The sequence below is a fragment of the Aptenodytes forsteri genome, unplaced genomic scaffold (genome assembly GCF_000699145.1).
Source record: "Aptenodytes forsteri isolate BGI_AS27 unplaced genomic scaffold, ASM69914v1 Scaffold486, whole genome shotgun sequence".
NCBI lineage: Eukaryota > Metazoa > Chordata > Aves > Sphenisciformes > Spheniscidae > Aptenodytes > Aptenodytes forsteri.
The window spans coordinates 1,462,257-1,475,798 of NW_008795717.1; the positions used below are offsets into that span (position 1 = coordinate 1,462,257).

A 13,542-nucleotide genomic window follows, 5' to 3' on the forward strand; every position below is an offset into this window, starting at 1 on the left:
TTTAAAAGGGAAACTTCAGCTTTCTATTTGTGCTGGAAAAATTAAAAAAAAAAAAAAAAAAAAAGTCTTTCATCATTAAAAGGCCAGGATTTTTCTGCTGACTTTAGGAAAAGAAATATACATCCTTTCAATTAGGGTGAATTACAAAAGGATATAAACTTGGCTTTTTACTTACTTCTGGCAAATAAGAAGTCCTCCAGGCCTTATTTAAATACCTTTTTCTGTTTTCCAGAATCAGAAATGGAAGCCTTTTTTTCTCCTCTCTTGCTCAGGGCCTTCCCTAAACTGCAGCTAAATGAACCCAACCAGTCAGGTCACACGGAACGTTCCTCCCACAGCTACAGAGTTGTGGTGCATCAAGCAAGCTAGAAGCCAGGGAGAGACTGAACACTCAAGCATGACAGCATCCTTCTAAGGACCTCAGTACCCACCTCTCCTTTCCTAAAAGTTTAATCCTGTCCTTTCCTAAAAAATGTAATCTTGTATGAAGTATCTGGCATAAAATTTGTAAAATTTACAATGTTATAATAAGTTATACAAGTTATTTATCCATGTAATCTGAGTCTGAAGAGATCCAACCCGAAGCCACAGCATCTAACGTAAGAATTCACAAACTGAATTAAAACCAGAGGACAGCTGCCTATCCTTACAAAACACATCACGAGCGCTATTTGGGTCCTGTACACCGAATGGTGAAGATTTGTCATTTAGTCCTAACAACTGGCAAAGTCCACGCCTGCCAGTCTCTATCGGCAACTGTATTTTAGCATTTGATTCAAAGACACAAAGTGCAAAAAGGGAAAACCTTAAAAGGTTGAACTACTTTATAAATCCTCAAGCTGTTGAAATTCCAGCATCTCCTTACTCTTTGTAGCACAAGACTGCTTTACAGCAGCCCCTTTCATGACACCAAGGTTTTCATCTACTACACAATCTGCACATCCCGAATCAGATTAAGAGGAGGAGGAATGCTCTGAAGAGTAGTGCTAAATAAACATCAAGCACAGCAGTTGTAATAGTCCATGCTACTTCTTTAAAAAGCTTCCCATTAAAGAAGATAAGATGGGACCTCAGAGCCTTCAGATAATGGTTAGCCTTCAAGTTTAAGGCCTTTTGCCTAGTGAGAGACTTTAAGGGGGAGATGTTCAAATAATATGGGCCTGCAAATAAGGAGCCAAAAATTAATAAAAAAAATGCAATTCTGATCTGCTTTGTGGTCACTGATGAAAACAGAAGGTGGATCTGAAGCCTTCATACAAGAACAAGGATGGATTAAAGGCAGAGGATAATGATGGTAATTTTATTAGGGAAATAAATCAGAATAGCTTCTGGGCAAGGCAGGGGTGAATTTCTTGCAACAGGCTTTTTAATGACTCTTCTCTTAAATTAAATTGAATGACTAAAGATCACAGTGAGTCAATCTCCTTTAAGAACAGAGACATGTAAACTGCTTCCACGGTACGCTGTGGGTTAAAATGTTCTGGTCTTTCACCCATTTGAGGAAATGACACCAGTTCTCCCGGAAGGCAACATGCACATTCAACCCCTTCACATCAGGGCATGAGAAAGTTTGGAAGGAATTTCTTTTATTTTTTTATTTTTTTTTTTAACTGTCAACATTAATACTTTGTTTCTTCCTGCTTGTGTCTGAAAATACAGCGCTGCACTGCGCTGCATGCATGTCCTGTCAGCTGTACAGAGAAACATCTAGAAGTTTTTTAAAAAAATACCTACTAAGCATTAATTAAATCTGTTGTCAGACTTATTTAAAAAACCCTCTGCACGCTCAAAACAAAATTAATATTGTAAGCAATGTATGCTACATAGCGACAAAAGCACACAGAAGCTTCTTCAGAAGGGATGCTGTGCCCAATAAAATACCTGCATTACACATATGTAAGCTCAGTCCTACTCAGTAAAGCAGTTAAGTTTAATTGGGTTTCTCCTTAAATGACATTTATATGGCAGGGAAACAGAATAGATGGTGGAAAACAGTGAGTCCACAAACACGGTACAGCCCAACTATCTTGAAGTGGGGTAGAGAAGGAAACGTAGAGGTGTATGGTATACAGCAATGGCTCCCGACTAACGTGGTGGAATAATTCAAGTTGTTAGGTGCTCCCGGAAATTAAACAGTTTCAGTAATCCTGTTAAGAGGTTTCTCGTTCTGGGCTGTGCAGAGTAGGAAGGGGTTCGGGCTATGACATGGAGTGACTGCTGAATTGCCCATGAAGCCCAGAAAATTAAATTAACAAACTCCTAGATCCAGACAATTAGGACCTGAATCTCTCACCATGGTGTAAGACTCCTGATAGCTCACACACTGGGAACAGAACATATTTTCATACCTAATTTGTACCCACAAAGGTAATACTGATGGCCTGCTTATTACAATTGCTTTCAAATTTTAATTTAATTGACAAGACGGTTTAGGAACAAAAGCAGAAGTCATGGTATCTCACTGAGCTACGCTCCAGGTAACATACCCTGGTACATCTTTCCCAAAGGATCCCAAATGTTTCTTTGAATTTGAATCATGTTATACAAGACCTGCAGCGGTGCCAAAGCCACATTTCTAGCATGGTAACTACACGGCTGAAAAGAGAAGCCATATATATCTTTACAACGGAAGGAGAGAGCAGAGGGTGACTTATGTTCCCCAGCTGTGCCTCTTACATCACTATAAACATTACCATTTAAGTATAGGAAGAAGAGTGACATAACCACAAAATATATTAATCCCCCTTAAGAACAACTGACAAAATGTGACTGCCATTACATCTAGTTTGCAAGAATTAAAAGGGACCAGGACTTTTTAAATTTTGAAGAGCAAAAGCGTGGAATACCAAACCGAGGGAGTAAATTCTGTTATTATCTGATATGCGCCTTAGTCAAAGACCAGGGTCAACAAGAAATGCTTTGTAGCAACCTCGCTGGGCTTCTAACAGGATTTTGAATAGCAAAGAGAAACAAAACGTATTCCCTTAAATTACATTTGTATTATCCTGTTTGAAGTGTGCTTACATGTATGCACAGCTCTGTACAAATCTATAAACAAGATTTTGCATTTCTCCAGAATTTGTAGAAGTGCTCTGTTTTACACAGTCCTTTAAAAAACAACCAGAAAGGCATTGATTGTTGTCAAAGTAATCCCAAGCTAGGAGAGTTCAATATACTTCTGCAATAACTGAGGTAATGTATCAACAGAATGGATCAACTTCATTCAGTGCATGCGGAGCCAACTAAAATATTTGAAAAGAAGTGTATCATCTGCAAACTGCAAGATCCTGGTATTACTTAGGTATTCAGCAATGGGAGAAGCACCAGTTATTTGTCAACGATCATGGATACATCAATAAATAATACTGATTAGTTTTATAATAACTTACTGATTATACATAAATTCCTGTTGATACTGCTGGCAAGTGTTCTGATCATTTTCAGACAGACTTCCAGTCTGCATGTGAGCAGCCCATAGAAACGAGTTAGGTTTTGGTACGCAATCCTGAGGTTTTTACCTCCAGGAAACTGATCCTGAAGGATAAAGGTATACGATGGGTGGTCCTTAATCACTTCCTTTATGTGAAGATTGAGGTCAGAGTGGAAAAAGAGCCAAGGAAGGAAATCTGCAGCACCCCTCAAACACACATACACACCTTCCTGAACAACTCCTTCGACAGTTTAGAGGGTTAACTTGTACTTTAAATTAAGTAGTCAGAGGTTGGGATAGAAATAAACAGCTTGCACAAGCAACACACTGTGCTATTAACTTTTTCTAAGTGACTTAAAAATTAGGTCAGTCTAATTTGTGGCTGATACTTTGTTCTTTCACTACTATGAACTCACAATGATGTCAGTCTCATGTTGAAACATGCCACATTTAGCAGCGTACAGGCTTCCTGAGAGACTCTCTCAGCCTTCCTTTGTGCAAAAAGCTTCTGCCAGATTCTTAGCTCATACTTCACTGACTCAGGCATGCCACTCCAGTTTCAAGGGAGTTACACTGGCTTCCCGTCAAATACTGCACAGTTTGGGTGTTTTGGGTGGTTTTTTTGTTTTGTTTTGTTCTTTTAAAAAACAAACTTTACTGACTAATAGTTTAAGAACATGTGGCCATATTCAGGTTACCATCTTAGGCCTCACCTCCTTTAGACAACATCCAGAAGAGAACTGCCCATTAAAAGGTGTGGGAAACAGATGCTTTGAACTAATTCAATCCACCTTTCAATACTTAAAGGGGGCTTATAAGACAGATGGAGAGAGACTTTTTACCAGGGCCTGTAGTGACAGGACAAGGGGCAATGGTTTTAAACTGAAAGAGGGTAGGTTTAGACTGGACATAAGGAAGAATTTTTTTTACAATGAGCGTGGTGGGACACTGGAACAGGTTGCCCAGAGAAGTTGTGGATGCCCCATCCCTGGAAGTGTTCAAGGCCAGGTTGGATGGGGCTTTGAGCAACCTGATCTAGTGGAAGATGTCCCCTGCCCACGGCAGGGGGGTTGGACTAAGTGATCTTCGAAGGGGTCCCTTCCCACAAACCATTCTATGACTCCATGATCTTTCCCCATCCTTACCCAATCCAAAGAAATCCTAAATGTCCCTGTATTCTACCCAAATTCAGCTAACTCTTGAGGATGCATATCATCCCACTGAATTGGGACTTACTACAGAAATGCTTCTTATGCAGCCACCCCAAAAAACCAAAGCACACTCACATAGAGAAGCTAATCTGTCTGCATACCTTCCTTGAACATCAAAAGTTATCTTTTTGTTATTATTTCTGACACAAAACTTGCTGTGGGGTTTTTAGGCATGCTAGCAAAGACGACAGCTTGTGAAGCACAAGGATATTTTAAGTGTGTCCAGCTACAAAATTTCAGATGAGCCTTGGACCCAGCAGTAAGCTTTTGCAAACATCTTTAACCAGACCCAAGCGAAGCAGCTGTTTGAACCACCACTGCTGCTTGTTTTGCTTGAATGGCAAAATTAAACTGAAAGAGATAAAGGAGAGATCTTAAAAGCAGTAATTAGTCCTTTCCACTTCTCACCTGCCAGCGGGAGACCCACTCTGAGGTGGGTCCCTACCTCTCCCTCCACTGTTTTTCATCCTCTCAAATGGGCCCAATCAGCATTTTGTGTGGCTCCTCTCTAACTTGAAGGCATAAAAAAAATCTCAGGTAGGAATAAAGGAAAACCATCTAAAAATACAGCAGTAGGTAAAAAACCCCCACAACAGGTGACTTTGAAAATGGCCATCTGCCAGCTTGTTCTTAGCAATCCTAATTCTTACCATTTAACTCATGTTTATGCCCGTCGCTAAATATCTATACTTAACATTGTGTGCATCTTAACTGCAGTCAATCTATGTTTCCTACTGCAGCAGCCGTCACAGAAACTCTACCTCGCAAAAACTCAGCTGGAGCAGAAGCAAAAGAGGAAAAAAAGGGTGACCATTTATATGCCGCTAAAGCATTTCTCTTGGGGCTACACTATGAGAGATATAATACTAGCCCAGACTCTCCCACTCTCTTGTTCATGATGCTGTGTTTCCCAGCTGGTACAGCTATTTTTATTTGGTTTTTGTTTGTTTGTTTTAAACTATCATGTCAGCATGTTCAAACCTATATTATACATCCATGGAACAATGCTATCGCATAAATACTTAACATGGTTAGAAAAGCATCCCACTCTGTCTCAGGAAAAGACACGTTATCTCACGGTCATTTCCAGCACCACATTAAATTCCAGCTACTCTATGGAAGAAAACATACAGACGTGGTTCACAAGAACTACATATCCAACAGATCTTCACTATTACTGCTGTATCTGCAACTGCCCAAGGATACAGGAAAGGCAAGTCTCGCAGGGAGAAGTGACATCTCTTATGAGACCAGTTAATATGGAGCGATAAGGAGAGGGAGGGCATGAACTCCAGAATGCACGAGCCCTTCCTCACACACACGGATGTGAAACAGAACCAAACCATGACACAGAAACAAAAGCCAAGGCTTCCAAAACATCTCAACACCCAGCCTGTCCCTCTTCCCAAACAGGAAAAGAAGAAGTCCAAAGCACATCCCGAAGTATGTCATAAATTACCCAATGAATCACATTCCTCATGGAAACTCTCTGGCTGAAGCCACACCACTGAAAATACACAACACAAGACAGAAAGAAACCTAAAAGATACCCTCAAAGAAAGAACACTCCCCTCTCTCCGAACCCTTGGAGTTAATACCAAAACAAGAAAATCCTGGAGTCATCACAGAGTTACTAGATTTGTGGTACATTTTTCCCATAAACAAACTTTTCTCTGGATTATCAAGTTGTTTTTTATTATTATTAACTCAAACTTGACCTAGATTTAGCTTTATATTCACTGCTTTTGTTTCAGGCTTCAAGTAGGCTTTGTGTTCCTGAAGCCTTGCTTGTCTTCCCCAAACTAGTCAGTTTAAACAGAAAAAAAAAAAATATCCCTCTCCTTACGAACTTTTCTTATAACCTGTCTGAAAAAATGTTTGTATTTTCTGGGGAAAGAACAACAAAAAACAAACAACAGCCACAAAACAAAACAAAAACCACACATACAAAAAACCCATACAAAAATGACAGTTTCCTTAAAACTATTTTTCAGGCTACTGAAAAACTTTGACCATTTCCAGCTACAATAAAAATGTACCACATTACTAAAAATGATAGAACTGCTTTTTACTTTCAAACCAATTTTCTTTTCCTTCAGTTCCAAGTTGACTTAAAGGTATCAGTGACAAAGATCGTAGGTGAGATTAGACACACTTGCCTTTACAAAGTCATGACAGTGATAGATATAGTCAATGTGTTTGTTACATGGGTTTTTTGTTTGCTTGGTTTTTAATTCTATTTGGATTGCAAAGAAATGTTAGCTAGCTAGTTTGCCACCTAGAGTGGTGTATGCAATTTAGCTTCTCCACAGGAACTCTGAGTAGCATGAAAAGGCTGACCCTGGTGGCCTGAACCACAGAGCACGAGGAGTCATGGCAAAAAGACACCTGAGAGAAGCCGGTTACTACCAATGAATGCCAAAAGCATTTCAGATGCACAGACTTAGGCGAGAAATCTTTTCCAGAAAAGACTTCATCCCTGACTGCAATTGCCCTCTCTGATAGGATTATAGCACAGGTCAAAATGTGCAGGAAAAGAGTTTAACGCAACCACAGAAGCAGAGGTCACCAGGAAAGAGGGGAAGGAGAAGCACTCCTCCCACCCCCTTCAGGCTTCTTCCTCTGCAGCCGCACCAGCAGGCTCAAGCTAGAGCAGTAAATGCCTAGGCACACACTTCTGAAATCAAATAGTCCATAACCTGGGAGCTGGGCAAAGTCAAGCACAAATCCAAATAATTTTTTGGAACATCCAAATTTTAATTTAGCTTAGACTGCTTTGGAACAGGCAAAATAAAAAAACCTATGACTTAGATCTAAAAGAGAATGTATCTTGTCTACCTGTAGCTACAATGCCTATCCAAGACTAAAACATTCCTCCTAATCTTGTTCTCACCATCAGTTTAAAGCATAGTTTTGCCCAGGTTCAGCTTTCTGGCACTCTATTGAAAGCATAACCACATAAAATCTTCTTGAGAACCAGCTTTAGGTTTGGCAGGGAGACCACCTGGCATCAAAGGTATGCCTTTTGGTATGCCTATGACCATATGCTTGAATTTTAGTCAAAAAGCAAGAAGCTGCAGGGATTTATTTTTTTTTTAAATGTGTTTGGCAGCTAAATTCTCCTGATATTCCATGGGCATTGAGCATGCTTCAGTGCAGGGACAGAGTGCAGAGGAGATGCTTATATCTAAGACTCACCAGCTAGCTCTGAACCAAACCACCAACTTGGTGCTCAAATTAGCTTTGATAGAAAGGTGGATTTATTCATGCAGGCTCACCCCATGGCATGGCTACAGAGCTTTCTATACCCTGGCTAAACACTTTCTCCATGGCACTTCACAGCATAGGGCAGATGGACTAGGCTGAGCATCTCAATCTGCACTATCCCCCTCACTGCCACATCCAGAATGATTGGTTCTGCAATTGCTGCTGTGTGCCATTACAGTACCAAACACCAGAGAAAGCAGATGATCTCTTAAGCTTGAGTTATTACTTCTGCTCAAACACACTGACAGCATAAGGAATGGAAAATAATCTTACCACGAGCACACAGAAGTTGCTGCAGACAGTAGTGGTGGTCTGTTTATGGAGTTGAGTGAGAAGTATGCTGGAATAACTGAAGGAGAGGAAAAATACACTAGTGCCCCAAAAAGATGAACCTGGCCATCAGATATTAATCCACAAAATCTACTGTTGTCCCCAGGAGTTGATACACTTTGGCTTTAAACAAAGCATGCACTGCTTGGATGGGAAAGGGGGACTTGTCCACAAAGAATTTCTGCTCCGATGGTACAAACGAATGGTGCCTGCTGCCTGGGTCTAAAGATACAAAGCCCCATGGCACAGTTTGAAGTGCCCCATTGCCCCTTATGCCCGATCGCTGTAGTTTTTTGGTGTGTTTAAGGTAAAACTCAAAGTTAATAACTCCTTTCAGCACAAGTCTGTAGAGTCAAGTATGAGAAAGCACCAGCATGATGATTGCTCACACAGTCTCAGCACACCACTCTTGTTCTTGCACAGCATGATAGGGACGTTCCTCACATAAGCACCTTCCTTGGGGCAGTACTTGCTCAATTAAGGAATAATTATTTAACCACGATCACATCTGCTTTGCACTCCTGTTAAAGAAAATCTTATGCAAAAACGTAAGAGCTTAGCTGCGAGTCCTTGGCCAAAATATCCTCTTACCAGCGCTGTGCTGCTTGCCAGGTCATCGCTGTTTGTACTTCAGAAGTTTGCAGCAGACAGACCGTGCCAAATCCGAAGAACTTTGTCATTAAAAGAAAAACTTTAAGCCTAACAGTAGGAAGTGCTCTCCATGCTTCACTAATCTTGTCAAACTATACTGTACAGACAATTACAATTAATAAAAGTATTCTTAGGAAGCTTAATGACAGCTTTGGAGCCATGGTTTCTCTGCTTCAGGTAGACCGGAATGAGGAAAACAGCGGGGAAGAAAATTTCTCTTGCTGTACTTTAGCCCCTCAAACACAAAAAGGACTCCCAAGGGAAACTGCCCCAGACAGCAATTCAACTGGTACAGATCTACCCAGGAACATCAGCTTCTCTTTCTGCCTACCCATGGGAAATACCTTTACTACCGGCACCTGAGCTTATAACCACAGAAAAGCACGATCCTGTTCCACATTAGCTACTTAAAGGCATTTGAGGTGATTCTTCTGAAAGGAGTAAACAGACAAAGCTCACCAGCTCCAAGAACATCTGAAAAAACACTCGCACTGTCACCACTCAGCAGAGAGAGATGTGCAATAAAACAGCCCACTCCTTCACTACATTTTGTACCTACTACTGTACGTAACTCCCATGACTTAAAGCAGTGGCTCCCACACAGGATGCTGAATAGTCTAGGTAAGTATCTTTTAGCACATTTCTATTTTGACAAAACCATAATCGTATCCAAAACTCTTTTGGTGGACAACTGACGCCAAGTAAATGATTTACTGACTTAGAATTCACACTTCTTTTTAGGGATAAATGATCACAGAGGACCAGACTAAGAATCTAAATATGGCTACCTTCTTTTAGTATTTTTAAGGCACTGTCAGATCCTCCTGGGGCCTGTCACAGACTGTCTATCCATCCAGCAAGGCTAAAGGCAATTCCCATGGTACTCCACCCAACCCTGCTCTTTTCAGACATTTAAATGGAATCAGGTTTATCCACGAGAAGGCTTTTCTAATGAGCAAGTTCCATGTCTGAACCCAGCAATTAGATTACCAATAGTTTCAGACACAGACAAACTTGCAAAATCCATCTCTAGACTACTGATGTCCCAAGCAGGAATAGTGTGTTGCATCCACCATGGCAGAAGCATTCAGAACTTTACAAGGAGAGCAGCCAACGTGCAAAGAGCCTGGAGGTAACACTTCCATCAGGTTTACTGAGATAGGCATCCTTTGATTGTCTCACAACAATTAAGAAAACCTTAAAGTTGAATAATTAGGAAGGAGAAAAGCAACTCTGGGCCACCTTTTATGCTTCACAGGTTTCAACTAAACATAAAGAACAAGACAGCCTCCTGGAAGGTCTGGTAATTTTGTTACCTTATTTATAGTATTATCATGATCAATTGCATTTTGATTTTAATTTCCGAATCCAGATGAGAGTTACTTAATCCGTTATAAAACTATAAACATAGCTAAACAGGTTGACAGCCACACTAAGAGATAAATGAATTTGTGGCATCCTACACAAACAGTTCAGTGAAACCCCAGCATTACATATTAGCACCTGATGGGCCTTTTAAAGACACAGTCAGATCTGAAAATTCAATCAGAAAACTTGCCAATTTGTTGTAGCTTTGAGTTTCCTAAAATACCACCCCAAAAGCTCTGAAAGCAAATCTCAGTTTAATACACACATGTGCACTACTTCACCAAGTTCCCAGAGAACACAGTAACAACAGCAGTCAAAGGGATGTGTCCTGCTGGAGCAGAAACAAGTTTACATGAACTATGTTTTGGGTACCGTCAGGAACCACCTCCCATCACTTTGAAATTTTGAGACAGCAGTCCAAGACGAGGCGAGGTGTCAATCTGTTAAAACCTCCACAGCAAACCTAATCATCCATTAAGGAAAAAACCACTGCTTGTAACACAGTCTCAAGAGAAAAAAAAATAGAAAGACAGGAATTAACACCAGAAGTTACAGAAGAAAGGTGGTTTTGTTTGTTTAAGACTTACTTTGAAGATGTCATGTTGTGCATGCCAACTGTTGGCAGTCATCAACAAAAATAAATTCTTGCTGTTAACAGAAGTAACTGAAAAGACAGGCAACTTAAGATGTTACTACACTTTCTTCTGGATTTTAACCACCACACATTGCAATAAAAACGGTGACAGAAAGAAAACATGATTAACTAATGGCCAATCTAGAGAAACGTGTCACTAGCTAATGGCTTCACTTACAAATCAAGTCACTGCATGTTTCACTCATCTCTAGCACCCTCCTGAAGGAAATAAAAAATCTGCTACAGCTGAGGGGCTCCCCTTTTTGCATTCCCCTTTCCCATCAACTTACTTCATCTCATGATGGATTTCCCCCTAGACTTCTACATCAAAGCTAGAGTTGTATCCTGCCTATTTTTCCACTTGGTATTAAGACAATTTAAACAACATAGATGGATGAAAAACGCTCACCTAGGCACAGGATCTCTTTTTGCTAGTAGCACAGTAGCATTTCGTTCGGCCTTGACTACACTGCTAACACCTACACAGAACACTGCAGCAAATTTTCCAGACCTGTTCCTTTAACCAGATGCATCTTTATTTTCTTCTTAAGCCAGATGAGACAACATGAGACCCTCACCTATCTCACACGCCTTCCAAACACTGCCTCAAAACCACTACTTTGCCACAATGTCTACAAGGACTTTGGCATCAGTACTATTATGTTGACCAGAATTGCCTAGGTGAACACCACTCCTCTCTGCTTCTGGGACCACCAAACACAGCAGAGTCCATCGTCTGTGACTGGCCTCCTGGGTTCTGTAATAAACATCTGTATTACTGCATGGAAGGGATACTCTAAAAAAAGTGTGTATTAAGTAAAAATAAGCTGCGACTTTGGTTTTAGATGCCAAAGCAAACAAGATTAGTGGTCCATAAAGAAAGTAACTGAGTTATTTACCACTCTGGAGTTCTACCAAGTATTTGATACAACCAAGCTAAAGCAGAGGATTTTAGTATATTTTCATTACAACTTGTTTTTGAGTAACTGGGTCTCAGGACAGCACTGTTTTTTGCAGAAAAAAGATGCAATCTACAATACCTTTTCTCTACTTCTGGAGTAACACTTCTTAATCATTCCATTTCACAACAGTGACCTTAAAAAAAAAAAAATGAAGAAACAAGTATTTTGATAACCAGTTCTCTGTGCTTAGTGTTTCATAACAATGTTATGCTCGCAGAGATGCCATGTCATTCCAGACAGAGTGTATTTCAAAATGGAAACCTATCAGGAAGGAATTTAGAGAATCATGCTCCCCAAATGAAGGGAAGACAGCTGATACAGAAGTGAAGAGCACACTATACTATGGGTCCAGCCTTCCTTACTCCTTTAGTTGGTAAAATGGCACTGGCATTACATTTGAAGTCAGCTGAAGCACTCTGTATATGAGGAACCATAAGTTGCCATGAAGATTGATGAGGAAAAGTCTTTTCCTAGGGGAAAATAAAAACAAACAACCCCCCAGAAAAGTTCGTATGTGGTTGTTGGGAGGAGGGGAGGAACAACAGGAAGGAGAAGAAATCACTATGAATCTGGCATCTTTAATTCAGGAAAAATCAGAACTCTTGCAATTCCCACAAACTAAACAAGGAATCACACAGTTACTGTGGAAAAGGGGGAAGAGTCAAGCCAATTCTGTTTAGAGAAGGAAGTAAGGGGAATACCATGCCAAACGCAAGAGGAATTTAATTTGACAAAGGAGAATCTACATTTCATTTTAGCCTTTGAAATGCGGCAGGACATGCCAAGGGACACTTTTCATTCCGTGTTTGTTCTTTACCTGGAAATAAGAGACTAAGCTTTTCCCCTGCTCCTCACTAGAGTGATCTTAGTACTATGTTGGAAAGTCAGTTTACTGTTTGCGTTAGATCACTGCTAAACGACAGTGGCCATAACACAACCGAGTTCACCACACTCATGGAAGGAACCCTACCAAAACTAGTACCACGCCGTTACGTTTCAGAAACGGTGATTAAGACACCGCCGGTCCAAAAGATCCTCAATTCAAGGAGAGAGAGGAAATTAAAAGCTGCATGTTTAGCTCCCAGCTGAGTCTGAAGCTGCGGAAGGTATACATACCACTTCGCAAGGAAAGGGAACAGGAAGCCAGGGAAGAAAAGAGCCATTATGTTTAAATGGTAACATTTTCATGAGGTTACACAGGCCAAATGAGCATATCCCAGAAAAATGTGAATCCAAGCCTGGGTAAAGAAACAGAAAGCAGAATAAATGACAGCAGATTTAAAAAAAAACAAAAAAACTTTAGGAGAGCAGAGAGTATCAGATTGGAAAAACGTATCAAAATAATAAGAAAAATCATAAGAGCTCCTGCACAAAAATGGAAGGGTGTAATTAAATTTGATACTAGCAACTAGATAATAATAGCTGAGAGAGCAAAAATAGGTTTCTTTGGTAGAGCCTCTCCCACACAGGATGCTGGCAAAAGATAAGTTCGAGATAGACTAAGATGATCTACTGTCAGGATCAACATGTCAAAAGAAGAGAAGAAAAAAAAAAAATATATATTAACTAACAGTAAGTCACCATGTCCTCAAGATTTATGAGGGAATTAAAGAATGTAAGGGCTGAGCAGATAACAGAAATATGTAATGCTCATTAAAGCGAGCTATTCCAGCATAGGTATGAAGTGTT

General features: G+C 40.3%; 1 protein-coding gene across 1 annotated transcript in view; it reads right to left on the bottom strand.

The window, feature by feature from the left end:
* Positions 1–12,992, bottom strand: part of DUSP16 (dual specificity phosphatase 16) — a 54,902-nt gene extending 41,910 nt beyond the window's left edge. Inside the window, exons 1-2 of the mRNA XM_009283544.2 lie at positions 12,970–12,992; positions 11,932–11,986 (exon numbers count right to left, since the gene is read on the bottom strand). The gene's annotated coding sequence lies outside the window, so the exon portion shown is untranslated. The remainder of the gene's footprint in view (positions 1–11,931; positions 11,987–12,969) is intronic.
* Between the last annotated feature and the right edge of the window lie 550 nt (positions 12,993–13,542).